Raw genomic sequence first — 22,732 nt, 5'->3', positions numbered from 1 at the left:
AACTAACTAACTAACTAACTAACTAACTAACTAACTAACAGCAAGATGCATAAATACCTTGTAAGCAAATCAGGATGAAAACTCAGTATCGTATACAGCAGTTGCCCTATAAACAAATCAGAATGAATTCTTAGTAAAAACTTGATATCATCTAACTACCATGTAAGCTTTGTGCAAGCAAAGCTGAATGAATGCTCAATAAACTGATAGTCTAGAGGAGTCCTTAGCCAAGCTAAAGACATCTGATTGGCCACTCTGAGAGCAAGTTTCTGGACTAGGTGGGCCACTGGCCTGATCCAGAAGGGTTCTTCTTATGTCAAGTCTCCTTTATGTAAATCTGACAATAGCAGCCAAAGGAGGATGAAATTTGACCTGGGACCTTTGCACTGTGGAAGGTGTTTAAATAATTTTTTATTTTTATTTTTAAAATCACAATGCCATTTTCCTGAATAAAATTCTCCCCTCTCACCCTGAAACTATTTGCTCCCCAAAATGTGCATTTACCCATATGATACTTTTTTTTTCTAGGGAAGGGGGCCTCCCAGCTTTGCAAAGCTTGAAGAACTCCTGTGTGAGTGCCTTGTATCAATGCCCATTCCTGTTGTAACAATAAGCACGGCTCCAATCTCTTGGTCCGAATGGACAGCTTCTCATCCACCCATGCAAAGTCCCAGCAGATTTATGAATGCATTGCTCCTTGACCCTCTGGTTCAGGAAAACATTCCAAAGGCAAACAAATCTAAGATTTCTTGGGAGCAGCTGTGTTTCCCTCTTGAACTTATTTTTGCAGCTTTTCATTTCCAAACCTTCCTGGTCAGCGAGAGGCTGGAGGGAAGAACTCTGATCTTCACCCTCCACACCTGTTTGCATAGGATGCTTCTGTGCATCAAATCAGGCCATTTGTCCATCTAGCTGAGTATTGTCTGTGCTGGCTGGCAGTGGCTCTTCAGGGAGACTTTAACAGTCCTAGCAGGAAGACCCAGAGATTAAACCTGGGACCTTCTGTGTGCAATGCATGTGCTCTACTACTAGGGGTGGGAGAATTAGTCAATTCCAGTTTATCATATTTCTAGTCTCCATGGTTCCACATCAGTTTGTAATTTTTTTACATGAAAATCAATCGGCATAGTGCGAAATTCTCCTAATATATGTTTGCATGTGGTTCTGCTGAATATATATATTTTCTGCAATGCAATTTGTCTAATAAAATGCATTGTGCCTGTTATTTTCACTAATATATTCATTTAGATGCATACTTTATTTAGTATATGCATTTTTGTTTGCATTATTCAGATGGAGAGCTGCATTGCAAAATTCAGAGCAGTGTGAATTTTGAAGGATGACTACCTTTCAGTTCACATATTGTTTTTGAAAAGTACAGATTAAGTAAGTTCACCTTTGATTGCAAACTGAATTTAATTTCTCCTCCATTCCTATACTGAGTTATAGTGCTTCTCCCTCTTCCTCCTCCTCCCCACTTTGGATGACCAGCATTTCCCAGGCAGGTTGAAGCTCCTTTTAGATGGAAAAGGAGTGAACAAGCAACATCTACCTTCTTTTATGCAGCCCCCTCTATCCATTCAGGAGGGAAAGGGCCATAGCTCAGTGGTAGAGCATCTGCTTTGCACACAGAAGGTCCCAAGTTCAATCCCTGGCATCTCCAGGTAGGACTGGGAGAGAACCCTGCCTGAAATCCTGGAAAGCTGCTTAGATAATACTGAGAAAGATGGACCAATGGTATAAGGCAGCTTCTTACATAGAGAGTTTTGGGTGGGATGGAGGCTAGATTGCCCTGAGTCTCCCATGTTCTTTTTGCTCAAGGACCAAACTTTACACAGGAGAAAAAGGAGAGGTGGAAAGCAGCACAGCCATTTGCTTTCAATAGTTTATTCAGTTGGGCTCTGCATTAAAAAATGCTTATGCCTTCTCTTTATAGCTTTTCACATGGGCTTCGTGCCAGTAGGTGTGCTGGGACAGGGTACTGTATACATTGCAATGTCATTAAACTGGGAATGAGAAGAGGACTGGAGCTAAGGGGGGAGGGGAGAGAACTGCATCTGGAGAAAAATGTGCCTTTTATTTCTTAAAAAAGCTCTCTCCAGGGTGAGCAGGCACCTGTCTCTCCTGTCCTAAGGTAACTGACCATTTCCCTTGGCCTAGAGGAGGCACATAGGTCCTGGGAAGCTGGACACCCAGGCCGTTCTTCCCAAATTCCCAGTTAAGGTCCACAATAATTTCCCTTTTTATGTGTTGGGGAATCTCATCATGTCATTGCAGTCACATAGCTCTCTTCTCTTCTCTTCTCTTCTCTTCTCTTCTCTTCTCTTCTCTTCTCTTCTCTTCTCTTCTCTTCTCTTCTCTTTCCCTATCCCTATCCCTATCCCTATCCCTATCCCTATCCCTATCCCTATCCCTATCCCTATCCCTATCCCTATCCCTATCCCTTTCCTCATTTCTGTCTTTCAAGATTCACAAAGTCTTCTGCTAATAGTATAATGCCCTTATACTCAGTGGAGGCTGCTAGTTGAGGGTAATTGGGGCACTGCACCACCAATCTCAGTCTGCCCTCAGCCAGGCCTCTTCCGCCTGCCTTCTTATTACAATCAAACGTCCAGGGTATGTGCCTGTTAGCATCCCCATTTCTGTGTTGCTGTTCCGGGACTCAGAGCAGTGATGGATTTTGGGCTCTCAAATTTCAGCAGCGCCTTGTGCAACACTGAAATTCAGCCCCCCCACCTCTTCAGCTTTGTTCTACAGCGTTGTTGTGGGACCTCATGCATCATGGTGCTCAGTGTGGCCAAACTGGTTGTGCTACCCTAAACCGCCTCTGCTCAGAGGAAGGTGGTGACAAAACTAGAATTAGCTGGTTTCACAGAGTCCACCTACATTTGGGCTCCCTGGCTCCCACCCTCCCACTCCCAATGGGCACCAGTCACCATTGCTATGCTAGGGATGGAGAACATGTGGCCTTCTAGATGTTGTTGCACTACAGGAGGGGTGAGTGGGGGAATCTTAGGCCTGGAAGTGAATGATGTTGCCCTTGGCCACACCTCCCCAGGCCACACCTTCACACACCCTCCCCAGTGTTAGTGAAAACAGCATACAAAAATAGCATACTTTGAGAAATAAATGATATGCATTATAACCTCTAAATAAAAAAATACATTATTTTAAGGACAATATAAATACGAGAGGAAATATGCTTTGCAAAAAATGTGCATGTTAGACAAAATGGCATATGAATGTATATTTTAGGAGAAATTCACACCAAAATGCTGATGGATTTTCATGAGAACTTAAAATCACACACATGTAAACTGACATGGAAATATGGACAACTGAACCTAAGATTGGAACAATGAGAAACCAAGAAAAACTGCAGTTGACCTGTTCTCCTAGCCCTACTTTGACCCCACATTAGTCCTTTATAAGACCTCCCTCTTGCTCTCAGTCACGGAGGGTCGCTCATCTGGATTTTAACCATTGTTGTTCACAAACTGAAATATGATTTTCCTCCAGTGGAAGTTTTACAAGAGGAAGAGGTTTCAAAACGAAAAGGAATGGGACCTGACAAGCCTCTGTCCAAATTCATTGACTTTCTGTGTTCACATCTGAATCCAAATGTTATAGCTTAGACCTTTCTGTGTTTCATTGTGGTCCATATGTTTCAAGAAAACAAATATCTGAGCTCCTGTGGGGTAGACAGGGTTGTCCGCCATCTGTAAAATAATTTATGGCTCATCCATAAAAATAAAAACATTCATAAAAATAAAAGAATAAGAGGTGAAAACTGTCCTAAAAAGTCTCTAAAATATAGATTTTATTTTATTTATTAATTTACTTTTTAAATCTCTCTCTATATATAGAGAGAGATTCATAATTTTCAACCACAGGCAAATGTTTAACATTCCTAAGCGCTGAGGCCATTTTTTTTTATTGCCTTCATTGTTCTCAATGAGCTGGAACCGTGAAAATGAATATCTGCCCTGACCCCATTACTTAAAAAACTGAAATGGAAAGAAGACGGGGAAAAGGCTGAGAGAAAACAAAGTTGTTCAGAGCAATGATTGAATGCAAAAATAACAAAGGAGAGTGCGGAAATAAATTTGCCCGCCTTGAAATCTTTTTTGTGTGTGATATTTTAATGTAGTCATAATAGCAATGAATCATCACTCAGCACTTTGCCAGGGGGCTGCTTATTATTATTATTATTATTATTATTATTATTATTATTATTAACTTGCAAACTACTGTCATTGTTGAAATCAAGGAGGGTATCCTCCACCCGCTCTGCCACTCCTGCACGATGAGGTCAGTAACGTGGCTTAGTTTGGCAGCAAGTAAAATAGAACGGGGGGGGGGGGGAGGTGGAAGGAGAAAGGATCCAACTTGCAAGTGGAGGCCTGACTCCAATCAAGCTATCTCCAGGCTCAGTAACAAACACAGACCACACAGGCGCTTGCTGAAATAACTTTTACTGGTTCCGCAATATAACCTCCAGCACTGGCAGTCTGGTAACCAGAAGAGAAATTACAGCCGGCTGCTTGTCTCTAGAAGGGTTGGCAAGCATGTAACTCAGCCAATGCACTAAGGAATGCGTTGGTTTTTTTTGGGAGGGGGGGGAATCCTCCGTAGGGTGAGCGTGTTAAAAAATACAGAGAAAATACAGGGGGAAGAGTGTGAGAAGGTGTACACATGCCCTTATCCATATTGCAATGCTCATCAATACAGAAGGGCTGGAGGGGCAAATAGCTCCCCCTTTTTGTGTTCAGACCCAGCAACCTCCCCCTTAAATAAATTCACACTTGACTCAAATTTTAGTTTTGTTTTTGGCAGAATTTAGGCACAACTTTATTGATTACAGAAAGTGAGTGGTTGCATAGGCTCCGGTTCGACTAGCTCCCTGCCATGCAGGTAGTGCTGACCCAGGGTTCCAGCATAGGTCAGCCAAGGGTGAACACCTGGTTAAGCGGAAAGCCGGGAACAGGCTATCTCCGCTACCCAAATGTCCCCCTGGACATGGGCACAACCCCCTCTCAGGGGTTGACAAAACCATCGAGTCCCTGGATTCCTTTAACAGAATACCCTTCACATAGGGATGGCGAGAGTATTCTCCCATCCCTATTACCTGAACCAGAGCCTATCTGCAACCTTACAAGTTGTGATGATTTGCTACGCGGCAGGCAAAACACAAATGGCAGCAGCCAATCAGCCAAGTGGGGAAAATTCCTGCCGTGCCCCTGTCCCAACGACAGACGACACATGATGGCATAGCAAGGTCAAGCACAAAGCCCTAAAAGTAGGAAGAGGTGAGCGGGTGTTCCGATTGCGCGCGCCGAAAGAGGAAGCTCTGGGTCACGTGCATAGGCATAAATAGGTCCCTTGAACCGTTTGGACTGCATCCCATTGGCCAGATTACACCCAGCTACGAGGGACCTACCAATCGGGTGTTGTGGCTGACCAATCGTACCCACCCACAACACAGGGTGTTAGTTTTCCAGGTCTCACCGCAATATGTGCCCTCTTTAAGGGAGGACCCGGTTTATCTTTTTCTGATAGCTTCCTTAGGTGGGTTTTTTTTTTTTTTGGAAGGCTACATTGCGGGTATAATTTGTCTTAAATTGGGGGGAGCCCAAGGGATGGGGCTTGTGAATTTCATTGTTTTGTTATGTGTCCATCACAGCTTCAAGGTGGCATATATAGTTGCTTTCCCAGCTGTTTATCTAGGCTCAGAACAACCGAAGGAGGAGGGATGTGATTTTGTGGGGAGCAGGCAGAGCAATGGTTAAATGTGTTTCCCTGGAGTGTGTGTGTGTGTGTGGGGGGGGCTCTGAGGTCACTGGTTCACAGGTGACAGGATCAAATGTTGCTGTGGCAAGGAGGCTGGGGCGGTGGGATCCTTTGTGGCCTCCCCGCAGTTCTTTCTGTGTCCCAGGCTTCCAGCTTGACCCAGTTCGCCACTGGCCAGATTGCCTCCTGCTAATCATCACCCGACATAATTGAAAAGCTCCTGAGCCCTATCCAAGGGATGTCAACGATGGCAGCGAAGCAAAGGCTGCAGGTGTGCGTATGTTTGTTTGTGTGTGTGTGTGGATGGGGTGTGCGTGGAGAGATGAAGGAGGCAGTGGCACCCTTTCTGCTGTTCTTTTTTCCATCCTGGCCTGATTGGGGGGGGGGGCAGGGAGGCTTTTAACTGGCATAAGGTTACAGCCAGGCAGCCCAGCGATGCTAAGGATGCGAGGAATCTGCTCTCAACCTCAAAAGGATGCATTCTTTTTATCGTCTAATTAAAAAATGTAAAAATAAAAGGGGGCGGGGAGGGGGGTTTCGCCGGTGAATTGCTGCACACCTGCTCATCTGACAAGCCAGGCAGAGAGAGAGAGAGAGACAGAGAGAGAGGATGGGAAGAAGCCAAAGAGGGAGGGTGACAAAGGGGAGGGGAAAGGGGTGAGGAAAGAAAAGTGAATGAGGGGTGAAGGTCAGAGAGGGCAGCCAGCGGCTTTTTTCTCATGACAGGGCACAAAGCACGTTTCAGAAACCAAAAGAAAGGAGGCAGAGCGGTGTCCCTGGATTTAGTTGCCCCGTCCATTAAGGCAGGCTGGTCTGATGGGTGGTTAGTGTTTTGGGGTGAAAGGCAGGGCTTGGGGGACCCTTTTCAGTCCCACATTCCTTTCTGGGGCAGCCTTCCAAAGGCTGCATACTAGTGATGGGTGGAATCCCATCAAGCAAAATACGATGCCATTGGGCCAGAACCAGATCTGCTCACTGTTCCAGCCTGGAACTGGCCCAGGGAGCAGACCCAAATGTCATGCCCTTCAGACACTGTTGAAGTGAGTGGCCAGGCTGCACATGCAGCAGCGGCTCCAGAGCTTTGCTGGTGGTATTGTGGGGACTTGCACCCTAAGAAGGGAGAGCAGGGATCTTGAAGTTGTCCATCAACTAGACAGCAGAGTAGGTACACCTGGTCACAGACTGCCCGATTATGGAGAGATAAAAACAGAAGAAGAGCCTTGCTGGATCAGGCCAAAGGGGACCCATCTAGTCCAGTGGCCAAGCAGCTGTCCAAGCAGAACCTTAGTATTCTTCCCTCCTATGGTTTCAAACAACTGGCTTTCAGAAGCATAGAGTTCCAATAGTAGAGGTATTCTATGTCTCAGATTTATATTCAAATCAAAGCAATTATTTCTAAATTTGCATATATACGGACAAACAAGCACTTGCTAATGTCATGACAATCTGTGCTCTTCAATCTTAGCGTGTCTCCTTTCTTCATTTGGAGATGTCTGAGTGGTTGCCTTAGCTATCGGTTGTGCAATCTGTTTCACTGTGTTGTGGCAACAGAATACCTGTAGCGTTTTCTACGCCTCTTGCTATTATTATTGCAGTGTTGTTGTTTATTGTAGTTTGGACTGTGTGTTACTTCCACAGTGTTTTTTAAAATTGATTTTAACTTCTGAACTATTTTGGGGTTGTCTTTCGGAGGTGGAAAGCAGGCCTGAATTATTTCATACATAAACAGTTAAAAATATGCTGTGTTTGTATTGCACCCTCTAAGCACCCAAATCACTCCATACACATTTACTCATCAATCCTTACAACAGCCATGAAAGGTAGGACAGAATTTGGGTCTCCATATGTGCAGGGCTGGGGCTGAGAGATAATGGCTTGCTGAAAGCCACCTACCCACTTTGTAGCTGAGCTGAGATATGAGCAAGGGGCTTCCCATATCTCACACTCCTTAACCACTATGGTACAAACAGTCGTTGTGACCACAGTGCCTAAACAGCCACCAAATGTTTTGATGCTTTGTCATTATAGCCTAACACAGCTGTTGTTCTGGATATGACCTTACAGTGGTTCTAAATGGGGACAGATGTACAGTGAACACACAACCAAAAACCCAGAGCTGCACATGTGTCAAAACTTGGGAAAGCACCCAGTGTGCATTGAACGCATTATGGAGGCTCAACATATGTAACCCACAAGTGACAGGGCTGTGGGACTAGCAACAGCCACACAGTGTGCATTTTCAAACACAAAAATTCAGCGCTTGGATAGTTTATTATTATGATTATGATTGTCAGAACAAAAACGTCTTCAATTCTTTCCAGAAAGTACAGGTAGCAGGTTCCTGTTGTAGCTTGACAAGAATGCCATCTCACAGAACAATGGCAGCAACACCGAAAGCCCTGCTGGGTGGGGCTGATGGAAATTGTTGCTCAAAACATCTGGAGGGCACTGGCTTGAGGAAAATGGTGCTATAGCAGTATATGGGAAAGTTGGGGTGCCTGAGACACCATCGTCTCAGTGAGAGAAATCAGAGCGTAAGAGGAATTATTTTATTTAAAATGTAGCATCAAATTCTTTGGGAATTTCTTTGAGAGCTGGTCTTTGCCACGATGACTGAGAAATCTCCCCACATATGTGGTGTTGTTGCTGATGTTCTTTTATGGCTGATGTTCTTTTCTAACTCCATCATTGAGTGGATGAGGCCCAGTCACAGAAGGCAGCTCTCCAGGCGAGTTGAAGTGTGTAGTAGATGTTTGGCAAAATATTTCAAACAAGCTGCTATCATCTTAAAGGCTGTTGAGAAGCTAAACTTAATACAGCACATTCTCTAGTATGATTATGAGGCCCCCAGTCAAGAGAATATCTAAGGAACCTCAAGCATGCTGTGGTCTTGGATCAGACTCCACAAATGCTGCAACTGTTACTCAGACACAGTTGTGATGAAAACCCCTTCTCTGTTCTAAGCTGCCCCCACCTTACAAATGACTTCCTGCACACCTGTACCCACATTAATGGATAAACATACATTTAAGGAACTTGTTTGATGGTGTATCATACAGAATTGCCCAGGGAGATGCAGATTTGAAGCTCTGCTCCAAAATAATCTTTTGAAGGATGTGCGTATCATTGGATCCCCTATAGAAGTAGCTTTTATGGCAATGGTTGCTTTGTACCCCAAAATAAGGAGTTATTTTCTCATACCATGTAAACCAAGGCTGGGGAAGAGGTATATATGAAGCAAGGAGAGGAAACATTGATTTCTTTGTCTGTGGAGGTACTTGAGTAGTACACATTGCCCCTCAAAAAGAGGGCAAGAGGGAACACCAGTTTCTATAAAATTTGCAGGTGTCAATTGATATGTACAGGTGCAAATGTACAAATGAGGACTACAGTTCAAATAGAAATGCAATGCATCTCACCACAGTGGGGATCAGAAGAGTGACCAGGTGAACTGTCTTTGCCTGCTCAGCTTGCCATGCTGCTCACAGTGGACGGGCAACTCCGAGGCCCCTCCTACTCTCTCTTTCTGAATGTTCTTTATCTTTAAACCAGGCTTCTAAATAGAAGATTGTCACCCATCAAGCGGGACATGTGATTAACCCAGAGTGGAGCTAGAGAAAAGGTCTCCCCACCCACTTAAAGCACTAGTGGTGTGCTCAGTAAGTTGACCCCGCCACACACACCTGCCTAGGAGCTGGGACATAGTTAGCATTCTTGGCTGCTGGAACCAACTTCCTGCCTCCTCTCTCTCTCTCTCTCTCCCCCGCTCCCCCCCCCCGCTGGAGAGTGGTCCTTTGCTGCCCAGAGTTTGTTTTCTTAGAAGGTGGGCTGTGGGCTTGCGATGCCGAACAATTTCCTGCCCTAAAAGAACATAGTCCCTTCCTCTCCTTTTTTGGGGTGGGGGCAATGCTTTTTTTTCTGGGGGGACGCAGGGGTACACATACTCCTAAACATTTGGTGAATCTAAGTTTGGCCTCACTGAGCGGCAGTATTTCAATGAGAGTACGCCATAAACATTTTTTTTAAAGGGAAAAAAAACAACACTGGGTGGGGGTGCCTATCATTCACCTCCTTCAGCCCTGCTCACAATTTCGCACTACATCCCCCGTTTTGCAGTGCACAGTCTGTTTTTAGAGTAGCTGCCTACGTTGGGGGTGTCAGACTAGATGGCAGCCTTTGCAGGGATGCTTAAGGGAAACATTTATCTGGACCTGCTAAGTCCACTGTCCAGGGACTCACTGTGGGTGGCCCCTGCTGGTCTCCCTTCTCAGATTTTTTTTTTTTGGGGGGAAAATATTTTTATCTTTAAATTGGACTTATCTTTATCTTTAAACTAGAAAGCCCTTCAACAGGGGACACCTTCAAATAGAGGACTATCCAATGACAGCTCTTCAAAGAGAGGACTTAAGCAGGACACATGTCTGCCCTAAATTTTTATGTATGGATACTTATGAATAAGGCAAGGTGACTCAGTCTGTTGTCCAGCTCCTCACTGCTGATGGGCAACATCAAGGCCCCTCTTGCTCTCCATTAAGGGGATAAGAGACTAGATGGATTAGGCCAACCAACCAACCAACCAACCAACCAACCAACCAATGATTTACTATACAGTCACAGACTCCCTAAGAGGAAGCATTCAAAGAATAAAAGCAGGAGCATTAAAACGGGCTGTCTTCTGACAGTCTTTCAAATAAGTGGCTATTCTCTCTACAGCAGGACATATCACCACACTGCAGCAGAAGACACAAGAGGTAAAATCACAGCTTTCCTTGGCACCAGTTATGCCTCAGGCCAGAATAATATTGTATCCAGCTTGGATCACCACATTTCTGAAGGCCTTGAAATGCAAACATTAAATGGGGATGTTTCAGAGGAAAGTGACAGAAATGAGAAAGGGTTTGGATGGAAAGCATGAGGGAAGACAGGAGATGGAAAGAGCTATCCTTATTTAGCTTGGAGCAGAGATGGGCAGCTCCTATGCTCAGAGAGGGGGGGATGTTCCCTGAATGTGGCGTCATTGCTGGGCTCAAAGTGCCAGGAAGGATGTAAGAGCTGGAAGTGCTTTGGTGGCAGACCAGCTCCTGTTGAGTTCAAGACAGGATGAATGCGTCCATAGCCAGCAGTGAGCACCAGCAGCAGTTGCTGGAAGTCTTTTTAAGTGTCAAGAAGTTCTACCTAACCTGTTCTGGCAGGTTATTATATTAACTCAGAGGTATGCAAGGATTCCCCACCTCCACCCCATTTCAAAAGTTGATATGTTTCTCTTATTAAGACTTCTTTGTTTACTTATTCACCCATTCATTTATTTTTTGTTGAATTTATGTCCTGCCCTTTGTCAAATTCATGATCTGACAATTGACACTTGAGTGTTGCTGCACTCATGCAAATTGTTGAGAGGAGGATGGATGATGTTTGTCAGGGTTCCTTTGCATGGCAAGCCAACCCTTCACAAAGGTTGTGTGTGATTCATTCTGAGGTTCCTTCCCATTCTATAAACTGTGGTTGGAAATCATGAAGAAATGTGCCATGCGCAGAGAGGAAGACGATGGACTGGAAAGGCTGGTGTTGCATTAGGTAACCCGTCTACCAGCAGATCATTAATAGATGAGAAGGCAATGCTGAAGTACAAAATATGAGTCCAAACAAAGCTATTTGGGCTCCATCACACATAACCAGGACTGTGCATTTTGCCTGTCAGCAATCATGTTTTATCTGATTCAGATATCAGTATGCTCGGCCTCTTGACATTCTTCCAAAAACAAACAATAAAGTTTCCAGTCCTCATGACTAACAAAGTTATTGTCTGATGGAATCTAAGAACCTTGTGCTGTCAGTTTCTGGACATTGCTTAGACTTTCCAACCAGCTGGCAAAAGCAGATAAAATCATGTAAAAATAATAAGTAGATGTATGCAGATTTGATCTATCTGCATGCGCATTTCAACCTGGTGCAGAATTTGGAACTTGTAGCTGAGAATATTACTTTCAACAAGGTGGTGCCCACCCCCTCACAATGCCTTGGACTACATCTTCCATCAGCCCCAGCCAGTGATGGCTGTAAAAGTATCTATAGCCCTGGTCACCCTGTGCCCTCCACATTGCTGACACGTGCTTAGAGGTTATCACTTCTGACTTAAAACTTGGAAATTGCACTCCAGTCCTTCAAAGGAGCTAAACTGTTGACAGCTAGGAAGTTGCCCCCCCCAAACAGTTGATTCCCTTCAGAGACCTGTTTGAAATCTGTGTTTCAGGGAACCTTGAGTGCACTGAAGAAAACCTTCTGAGGTGGGCCCTCTCCCAGCCGCTCCAAATATTCCTCCCAACGCCCTTTTCCTTTCCCATAAGAAACCCTTAAAAATGACACGCCTATCAGGAAACCTCAAATCAGGGCCAATGTTTTTGAAAGACTTTGGGGGGAGGGGAAAAGAAAAAAGAAAAATACACATCTGCCAATATAATCTGACTTTTCCAAATAAATAAAACCGGCTCTCTCCAACTTTGATCCGGTGTTCTAGCCTTTTTTATTTACTTAATTGTCCCATCCAAGTTCTGAACGGGCTGGTTGCCCACAGCTGCTGAGCCTGCATTCCTTGGGGCTTATCACGGGCTGCCTCACCTGTTTATTATTACCCCAGCAGGCTCCGGTAACTGAGGTCTGTCTGAACATTGCACCCCTGCCTGAGCACTCGCCACAGGGGCTCCACCTGCCTTGGCTTTTCACAGCACACTCCATATTTGTTACCTGCCGGCCTCGTTGCTGTGCAGAGGTGGCTGTTGCCTGTTGGAACTAGTGGGACAGAAGGCAGGGAGGCCAGCGTCAGATGGGGCCATTGACTGGCAGAGCCAGAGCAAATGACAAGCAGAGGCAAATAATTCTGGTTTTGTCCCAATCCTCCTCCCTGCTGAGTTCTACAAGGGCATCACGGAGACTAAGGAGGAGGAGGAAAGTGACAGGACATGACACCCATACTGGTTGCAAGCAGAAAGGCCAGAAAGTGGGGACTGGTTTGAGGTGATGGGGTAGAGCCCCATTTCCCCCAGTGGACCAGTCTCCACTGCTGCTCTGCCACAACTAATAGAAAGGGGTGTATTGCTGTATGAGAACACAGACCCACCATGTCTTGGGGGCACCTTGGCATCTCCAACTGGACAACAGCACATTGAGCACAAACTGGGCATAGGGCCAGGCAGGTGGAAGCAAGGTAAACTCTGAAAGAGAGGACGCTACCTTCCACCAGGTCAGACTAGTCCAGTCTTACCTACTATGACCAGCAGTACTTCTGTAGGATCTCAGGCAAAGAAGGTTCTCTCCCATCACCTGCTATCCCAACCTTCACCAATGTTTTGACCATCAGCTCCAGCCACACATGGAAATTCATCAGAAAGTGTGGAATGAACCAGGATGAATGGGAAGGCACAGAAAAAGCACAGCACTACTACAGGTGCCATATGATGTCCATCCCACATTTGTAAGAACTTGATTGATTCGTGTGGCAGCGCCTGCACTTTGGAACTCCTTGCCTATTGAGATGAAGTGGGCGCCTTCGCTATACTCTTCTTGGTACCAGTTTTCATAGAAAACTGGCATATGGGGAGAGACCTAGGCTTTTTCTTCTTTTTCTGTATGCAGGGTTGTTGTGTGTATAGTATGTGTGTGTTTAATCCAAGGTATATTTATTTTGTATCCCACCGTTCCACTCAAGGAGCTTAGAGCAGTATTTTAGCCTCATAACATAAGAACCTAAGAGCCTGCTGGATCAGGCCAATGGCCCATGTCGTCCAGCATCCTGTTCTCACAGTGACTAACCAAATGCCTATGGGGAGCCCCCAGGCGGCCCCTGAGTGCTCTCCCCACTTGTGACTCCCAGCATCTGGTACTTAGGGGTACATTTCCTCCAACAGTTGAGGCAGAACATAGTCATTTTGTGGCTAGTAGTCAATGACATCCTTATCCTCCTTGAATTTGTCTAATCCCCCTTTTAATCCATCCCCATTGGTGGCTGTCACTACCTCTCGAGGAAGTGAATTCCATCATCTAGCTATGCATTGTGTGAATAAGTACTTTCTTTTGTCTGTCTTGAAGCATCCCACATTCAGCTACATTGGATGTCCAGCTTGACAAAATGGCTCCCGCCCTCCTTGAGGCACCTGACAATTTCAGGCCTACATCTGTATCAACTGACTTCAGAGAGATGAGGGGGGAGGAGTTGCAAGGCTAATAATTCCTTTCCTGACAGAGGTTTCCTGGGCCTTGAAACCATAAAACAGCTGCTTTTCATTTCGGTTGGGATATTTTATATTCTTTTTAAACCGATTGCCTTCAGGATGAGGCGAGCTGCAGGGTTAAGTAAAGAAATAAAATAAAACAACAGGGAAACAGTCGACTGCTGCAGTTTTTCCCGTCATGGAGCTGTCATGAGGAGAAAAATGGCACCTGTTGATCTCCTGGCTACCGCGCAGCCACAAAAAGGCAAAGAAGCTAATTTTGAGGCTGAGTTTTATTGCTCTTTGTCCAAGTAAATGCGTGACTTTACAGACAAGTTTCTCATTAAAGTCCCTAAAATATCAGAACTTTGCAGGAATGGTGGAGGAAGTCAATTTTGTTTGCATTTTAATGAGAAACTACCTAATTTTCACTTCTCAAACCAATATGTAAACCAAAACACACCTGTCCTTCAAAATTTGCACTGTGTGGTGGAGCTGTCTAACCAAACAATGTCTACAAAAATTACTGGGACAAGACAATTTGAACATATAACACCAATTCTGGTCCAACTGCACTGGCTTTCAATTAGCTTCCAGGACAAATTCAAAGGGCTGGTTTTGACCTATAAAGCCTTAAACAGCTCAGGAACACAATACCCCAAGGAAGCCTCTCCCCACATGAACTGAGCCAGATCCTGCAATCACATTTGATGCCCTTCTTCATGTGCCTCCTCCGTGAGAGGTCCAGAGGGTGGGAACATGAGAACAGGCCTTTCCTGTGGTGGCTCCTTGCTTGTGGAACATTCTCCCCAGGGAAGCTCGCCTGGTGCCTTCATTATATACATTTCGGTGCCAGACGAAAACGTTATTCTTCTCCCAGACCTTTGGCTAATTAAATAATCTATGGCCTTTTAAACTATATGGAGGATATTGTTTTTGTTTGTTACTATGGTATGCATTTTTATATTGTAAACTGCCCTCTGCTAATTGTATAGAAATTTAATAAATAAAATAATAATAAATTAGGTGTTCATTCTGTATCATTTTAAAATCTATCAGTTTCAGTTTTCAAATGCCGTAAACCCAGAAGCAAATGCTTCCGTTTCTGAACACGCCTCGGAAGTTGAACGGCTTCCGCTGAGTGTATTTGTTATTTTTCTCAATTTTCTCTATTAAATTTGCAGACCGCCCTTTGCGTCTCGGTTTCTGAACATTTCGGAACTCGAATGGTCTCCTGGAACAGATTACGTTCGAAAACCGAGGTACCACTGTACTCTTTCCAAAGCTTTCTTTCAAGTTTTAAAGTGGCTGTGGGTCAGTAGTACACCATCTGCTTTGCATGCAAAAGATTCCAGGTTCAATCCCTGGCAGCTTCAGGTCGGGCTGGAAGAATGAACCCCAGAGAGATCTTCTGCCAGTCCATGTAGATAATACTGAGCTAGATAGACCGATCCTGGTCTGACTCGGTATAAGGCTGCTTTCTATGTTCCTGTGTTTTAATTGTTTTTACGTAGGTCGCCTCGGGACTCACATGGAAGGCGATGCGTAAATGAATAAGTAATAAAATAATAAAGAGGCTGGCAGGTAACCGAAAAATTCTTTTGTTGTTGTTATATCAGCCTTAAAAAAAGAAATCCGGGACATTTTTGCACATGTGTGTGTTTTATTGAAGAACATTGCTGGACAGTCCAGACAAGAATCAGGAGAGCTGGCACTGCTGAAAGGAAAGGAGGAAACAGCCAAGTCGAATGGGAGTTGCTGAGGCAGGCAAAGCATTTAGCAGGGCTGAAAGTCAGGTTCCCTGGGGATCTTGCTTTCTTGGAGGCTGCTCTTGTGTGCTTTGGATCTTCCTCATAAGAGATGGCTGCTCCTGCGGTTTTCCTGACTGGGATACAGCTGACGAAAGACACAGGTGAGGAAAATAAATGAATGGAACTAACCAAATAAATGGGAAGCAAATTGGCTGTGGCCTTACCTTTGGAAACAGCAACGGTGGCCACACCTAAAGACCCTTCCTCTCCTGTTTTCGAAGACTTGGGCATTGGATATGCTGTGCTTAGAGGCACAGAAATCTCAAGAGCCGAAGGAACAGCCCAGGCTTATTATTCTCCCACCCCTCTTATAGGTAAAGAAATTATAGCCAGTGAAAAGCAACAACAAAAGCAGTTCCTGTGACACACCACAGACAGTGTGATATTTCTCCCTCTTCAGGGTGACTCAGCCAATTGCCACTTACAGCAATAGATGGATTGCTGATAAGATCTGCACCAAAGTTTTGCAGTATATCTCCACCTGCTAAGTGGAGTGGTCCAGTTCTGCAGAACAGTAGAGCTGACCCTGCAGGAGCTGGCACAGTGAGTCAGTGCATCTGGCTGTTAACCAGAAGGTTGGTGGTTCAAGCCCACCCAGGGACGGCTGGGGGCAGGACTCTGTCCTGCATTGCAGGGGGTTAGACTATATGGCCCTTGGGATCCCTTCCAACCCTATGATTCTATGATTTCTATGACTTCTACTGTCTGACATTTCATTTGGTCCTACTGAAGATATTAGTTTGACATTACTTTTTTGTATCTCAAGCAAAGTCTTACGATGGTAGTGAAACTTCTGAACTGCTGGTAGAGCCCACCAGATCTTGGGAGCTTTAGCCCACTTTGGACCATTTCTTTTATGAATGGATTCACAAATCTACTTGTGGAGCCCATTTATTACTCAAATTTAGTAGCACATATCTGCATGACACCACAATGGCAAATCTTTTAATTGCTGGAAGTGCAGTAGCAGAGATCATTCAGTTTGTAACTTAAGAGTTAATTCTATTAATGTTTAGCTAACTAGCCAAGAGGGGGATGTGTGGAGGTGTGGCTTAGCAACAAGACAGAATGGCATAATGTTTGCTGAGGTAGCACATGCTCTGATTGGCTATATAGTTCTGAGGGAGCTTTTCCTCAGTATTATTGGTTGACTATCTCCCTGCTATGTGCAATGCCTGAAGTAAGAAAGACAAACTTCTCTGTCTAGTTCTTGTTATATATATTTTTTTGTTCAATTTTCTGAGTAAAGTGTTATCAGGATTTCTTTTCTCTCTGGACTCCATATTCATTATTGACTTTGCTAAGTTCTTGCACAACTCCTTTTTATTTCAATAAAGCTTTCATCAGAAACTTCCGGATGAATTGTGCCTCCCTACCTGACTGCCTCACACTTCTTGCTCATTGCCTCACAAACATGAGGAGGTGATCCTTCTTTCTTAATGCAAAGCACATGTACCTATTTTTATCTGAGCAGCATTGGAGGCCATCCATTGGGTACAGATATTCATGTTTAGTTAATCCTTTCCTACTCTTGGAAATCTGGGCCTTCTTGCAGAGGAGACAAAAAGAAATGCAATGGGTGAGGAAGGAGCCTTTATTGCAGTATGATAAACAGATGCATCTCAGGGCATAACTACACATGGTGTTAATTATGTGATTAGCGATCACACCATGTGTTTTAAAAAATTAAATACCAGGCATTGCTGGGAGATGTTATCAAGAAAGAAGCTTGCATAGAGGAAAGGTTTATGATGCCCCTCGCCAGTTGCAATGTCCATGGAATCTACTCTTTCTGCAGAAAAGAGCATCTGGGGCAGCACTGGCACAAATGGGAGCTTTGTTTCAAAATGATAATTGCTGTACATTGAGAGGGGTGTATTTGATGGAGGTTGTTGCTGGGGAAGGAAGGCTTCAAGAGCCCCTAGCTACGCAATGCAATCTTGATTATAGTTCCCACCCACAACGTCTAGCATTTAATACACACTGCATTATTGCTGATCATGTCATCATTAATGGCACTTGAAGTTAGGACCTCAGACATAAATATCTAATCTCTGGGCATCCTGTTATTATTGTCTCCTTTTCATCTACAACATATAGGCTGCATGCAGGTGTACAGGTATAAACATAGGGAAGCCTCCAGTACACATGCCCCAAAGGAAATCAGGAGCTCCACTCTCACTTTCCAACCAACCACAGTTACTTGTTTAATCCAAACTGAGAGCTGAGGTTAGTGGTAATGATGGTTTAGGGAAACAAGCCAGCATCGTAAACCATGGTTTGAAACTAAACCACAGTTAATGCTAACTACAGTTTGTCCAGGTTTGGATGTAATGGGAAACTATGGTTTAGTTGAAAGTCTTTTTATTTCCCTGCAGCTACACAGAAGAGTAGGGAAGATGGGGAAGCTAGAGCAGAGGCTCCCCCCGCTTATTCCTATAATGCTAACCTCTGATCTTCTTGCAACAGTGCCAGTGTTACATACTGTCTAGGCTGCAGTTTATCTTTTGTAGCTGCCTTCCTCCTCATCCACAATTACCCTCTGCAATCTATTTAACTGTCCCTTTGATGAACACTCCTATATTCACCTTTTTTAGTGGCTCATAATTTATCTGCACAGCACACTTATGTGTGAGGAAGGGTGGGTGGGTGGAGAGAGAGAGAGAGAGAGAGAGAGAACACCACAGATTTCACTCACAGGCAGTTCTTGTGATGTTCCTGGGTGTGCCTATGCTAGATGATTGATGGGCACCATGTTGGGGGCAGATGGAGTGTGCCGGGGGTTCGCCAAGAGCGCTGAGCTGTCCAATATGCTGACGGATGAAGCGTGTCCAGACCATGAGGGATGACACCTCCAGCGGCCTAGCCTCCTTTTGCATCTCTCCCGCCCCCCTCGGCTGCTGTCACGCTGGGGCGGTGAAGGTGATGGAGCGTGTCCGCTCTGCAAAGGACGTCATTGCCTGTGCTATGCAGGAGTTTTTGCTGATGGACCATCTTTCTTCCACTCCCAGCATCTTTTCCACTCTCTGGGCCAGATCCACAGTAAGATGTAAATCATCTTTGCACACTCTGGTTGAAGGAAGTAAAGCTGCGCCAGTCTACAGGGATTTTGCAGTTTACCCCTGTGATTCTCTATTCCTGTCAAAATGTGATTCAGTGAAGCTGAGCTGCGCCATGATGTGTTATCTCAGAGATGCCAGCTGTGCTGGGGGAGTCACCCTGCAAGGCAAGCAGCCTGATCTTGTTCATAAACCTATGCTGAAGCAGGCCATTAAATGCTTTCTTTAGAATGGGCATGAGGAAACATGGGCCTCCTAGGTTTTGTTGGATTCCAACTCCCTCCAGCCTCAGCCACTGTAGCCGGTGGCCAAGGATGATGGACATTGTAGTTCAATGTTAAGGGATGATGGGAAATATAGTCCAACAACATCTGGAGGACCGCGGGGTTGTAGCCAATACTAGTCCTTTTCATGACTTAGGTCTAGTCATTTCAGTTGGTCTACTGTGAGTATAACTTTGTTGTTGTTGTTGTTGTTGTTGTTGTTGTTGTTGTTGTTGTTGTTGTTGTTGTTTTTAGTCGTGTCCGACTCTTCGTGACCCCATGGACCAGAGCATGCCAGTATAACTTAGTTGGATTCAACTCACAGATTTTGCACCCCTGCTGTAAACTCCGTCGAGCAGGGTTGAGGAACGTACAATCTTCCAGATGTTGCTGGACCCCAGCTCCCATCATCCTTGATCATTGGTCATGTTGACTGGGGCTGATGGCAGCAACATCTGGAGGGTCACAGGTATATTGAATAATATAAGAGGACAGTCTTCTTCAAAGGCTTATAAGCCTTTTTGAATGAATGAAATTACACCCCCCCTCAACTTTGGAAGGTGCCAATCAAGTGGCCAAGATAGGTCAGGCAAAAAAAGAGGAATAAAAGTGGTGTGAATGGAATTCTACGTTTTGACATGTTCACAAGCAGAAGGCCGTCTCCCAACATCTGGGCTGGGATATTGCGCGTTGCCTAAGAGCAACTCCAGATGTTCCAAAAGCCTTTTATTCATTGCCTTTTATTCATTACATTTTCTTCCTTTCCTCCTTTTCTCTCCCCGCCACTATTGGCACACTAAATCAAGGGAGACAGGCTTTTTAAAGAAAAGCTGGCCAGGGGAAATAAATAAATAAATGGCCCAATGGCAAGATGAAATGAATTCTCTGGAACCAAATAAGCAGATGTGCCTCCCCCCCCCCCGCCAAATGAGGTGAGAGAGGAATGGCGGGGTGCTTCTGAACCTTTGAGCAAGGTTGATTAGCCATGAGATGAAAGGAACAAACCGCAATCCTAATACTCCCAAGAAGGGGTGGAAAGGAAAGGCTGGTGCTTGGGCAAGAGAGATGGAGAAAAAGATATAGTGGTACCTCGGATTACAGACACTTCAGGTTACAGACGCTTCAGGTTACAGAACCCAGAAATAGTACCTCGGGTTAAGAACTTTGCTTCAGGATGAGAACAGAAATCACGTGGTGGCGGCAGCGGGAGGCCCCATTAGCTAAAGTGGTACCTCAGGTTAAGAACAGTTTGAGGTTAAGAACTCCAGAACGAATTAAGTTCTTAACCCGAGGTACCACTATATTCAGAAAAATGGCCAGCTGATGCCTAGCTGGCTTCAGTGCATATTCCCCACCTTGTCTGCTATTTCTTACCAACTCTACTTTGTTCAGAGGTGGAAATGGTAAAGAGAAGGGTGGGATTTTTGCTTGTACATAGGACATTTCTAGGAAGGTGTGCATTTCTTAAACTGATGTAAATGGTTGTTGAGTTATCAGTTAAAAAGAATAATGCTGTCATGCTTTATTCCAGGGATTAGGAACCTCAGGCCCAGGGCTGAATATGACCCTCCAGTCTTGGTCGCTCATACTAGTGGTTCCTGTACTCAGGCAGTGGCTAGAAAGGTGCCTCAGTAAGGTTCACAAACAGATCGTGATGGCGAGTTCCAGTGCTCAGGAATGTTAAGGCTGAGCATCCTATAGTTGGAGACTGTGAGTACTCTGGGGCCTGTGGTGGGGGAATAAAATATTCCAAGTGGTTAACTGGAAATCCTGCTTAGCCCAATTCACAAGCTTCTGCAAATAGCAGGCCTAGAAACTTTAGTCACATCTGCACCATATATTTGAAACACATTTAATGCACATTTAGAACTCATGGCTTCCCCAAAGAATCTTGGGAACTGTCATTTGTTAAGGGTGCTTGGAACTGTGGCTCAGACTGTCCTTAACATACTTGAGGGTCAAGTTGTTTAGGGCTCTGTGCATCAACAAAAGGACCTTGAACCGCCTGGTAGCAAATTGGCAATTTGCGATTATTGGTGGTGCAGCAAATGCTCAGAAGCAGACCTTTTAAAAAATTTATTATTATTATTATTATTATTATTATTATTATTATTATTATTATTATTATTATTATTTCTCAGCACATCCAAAGCTGAGCCCTTGCATTGAAAAGCCCAAGGCTAAGTCCCGGGGAACTATGGCACAAATGAAACACCGGATTTAATCCTGAGTCATCTACATCCAAAACCAACACATTATCATCCATGATCCCATGCTGACTGATGACACAAATCTTTCAGTTTGCTGTCATTGGGCAATTTGACAATTCTTGACATCCAAGTTCTTCAATGAGATCCAAGTCCTCTGCAAAAATGCTGGACATGGAAAGACACAGGCCCACAAAGCAGGCAGGTGGAGCCTGGCTAAGAGCAGACTCAAGTTGGTGGGGCAGTGCCCCATTTGCCCTAACAGATGAGTCCTTCACTGCAATTCTTGGGTATTGGGTTTTTCTCTGTAAGCCTTTCCTGCCTAATTCCTTGTGGAACCTCTTTCTGGCCTCCTCTTAGCAATACACAACAGTAAGGACAGCAGAAAGTAAAATTCACAACTATGTGACAACCTTTCATAGAATTCTAGAAGACGAGATGTAATGTTAACATTAATTGCTTTGTCACAATTTAATATTAAATGCTTGTTACAGTGTTAAAATGCAGATGTTTTGATTAAAAGAACATCTTTCTTAATTTGCACTGTTTATTTCAATTGTATTATTATGAGGTTGTACACAGGGTTCTGCGTCTTTGATGAACTTATCTCCTGTAGATTATATCTATATCTACATATCCACTAGGTACTGCCACCCCTTGCTTGCTCTGTTTACCAACCCTGTCTACTCCTTTGTACTTCTCCCATACCTGACAGAAACTACCCCTTTTTAAACCTCACCCACCCCCGTACCCATTCCCACCACAGTTTGCCCCCAACCCCTCCCCTTCAGCATTCCAGTGTGGGCAGGTCTATTAGGGTAAATAGGGCACAGCCCCACCAGTCTTGGTCCAATCCCAGCCAGCTCCCACCTGTCCTCCTACTTACACCCAGTCATTGGGCGGCACTGGCTGTCAGCTTCCTCCTCCTCAGTCTAAGTGTTGACCTTGTAGAACCTGATACTACAGAGGATAGAGACACAACTAGAATTAGGTCCCACCTGCAGTATAGATTTAAAGCAATATCATACACTTTTAAGCAGCCATGGTTTCCCCACAAAGAATCCTGGGAACTGTGGTTTGTTAAGGGTGCTGGGAGTTGTTAGGAGACCCCTGTTCCCCTCACAGAGCTACAATGCTCAGAATGGCTTGGTGGTCCATCGCTCTTCCCAGGAAACTCTCTCAATGGTAGCTCTATGAGGGAAATAAGGGTGTCCTAAGAACTCTGAGCACCCTTAACAAACTACACTTCCCAGGATTTTTTGCAAGAAGCCATGAATTTTTAAAGTGATGTGATACTGCTTTAAATATATAGTGCAAAGGGGGACTTATTTGGCTCTGTGTCTGCCTACTCTTGATATCTCTGCATTTCCACTCTCAATAGGGACCAGATACAGCTGC

The 22,732-nt window shown here is 44.6% G+C and overlaps 1 long non-coding RNA gene across 1 annotated transcript; it reads left to right on the top strand.

The window, feature by feature from the left end:
- Window positions 1-15,175: 15,175 nt before the first annotated feature.
- LOC309518650 lies at window positions 15,176-20,800 on the top strand. Its single transcript, XR_014213576.1, has 4 exons — window positions 15,176-15,256; window positions 15,509-15,578; window positions 15,667-15,906; window positions 20,659-20,800. It is a non-coding gene; the product is annotated as an uncharacterized lncRNA (long non-coding RNA).
- Window positions 20,801-22,732: the final 1,932 nt, after the last annotated feature.

Source organism: Podarcis vaucheri, assembly GCF_965113315.1.
Source record: "Podarcis vaucheri genome assembly, chromosome: 14".
Taxonomy (NCBI): Eukaryota; Metazoa; Chordata; class Lepidosauria; order Squamata; family Lacertidae; genus Podarcis; species Podarcis vaucheri.
Note: the sequence above shows the minus strand (reverse complement) of the source record. Positions and strands in the feature narration are given on the sequence as shown.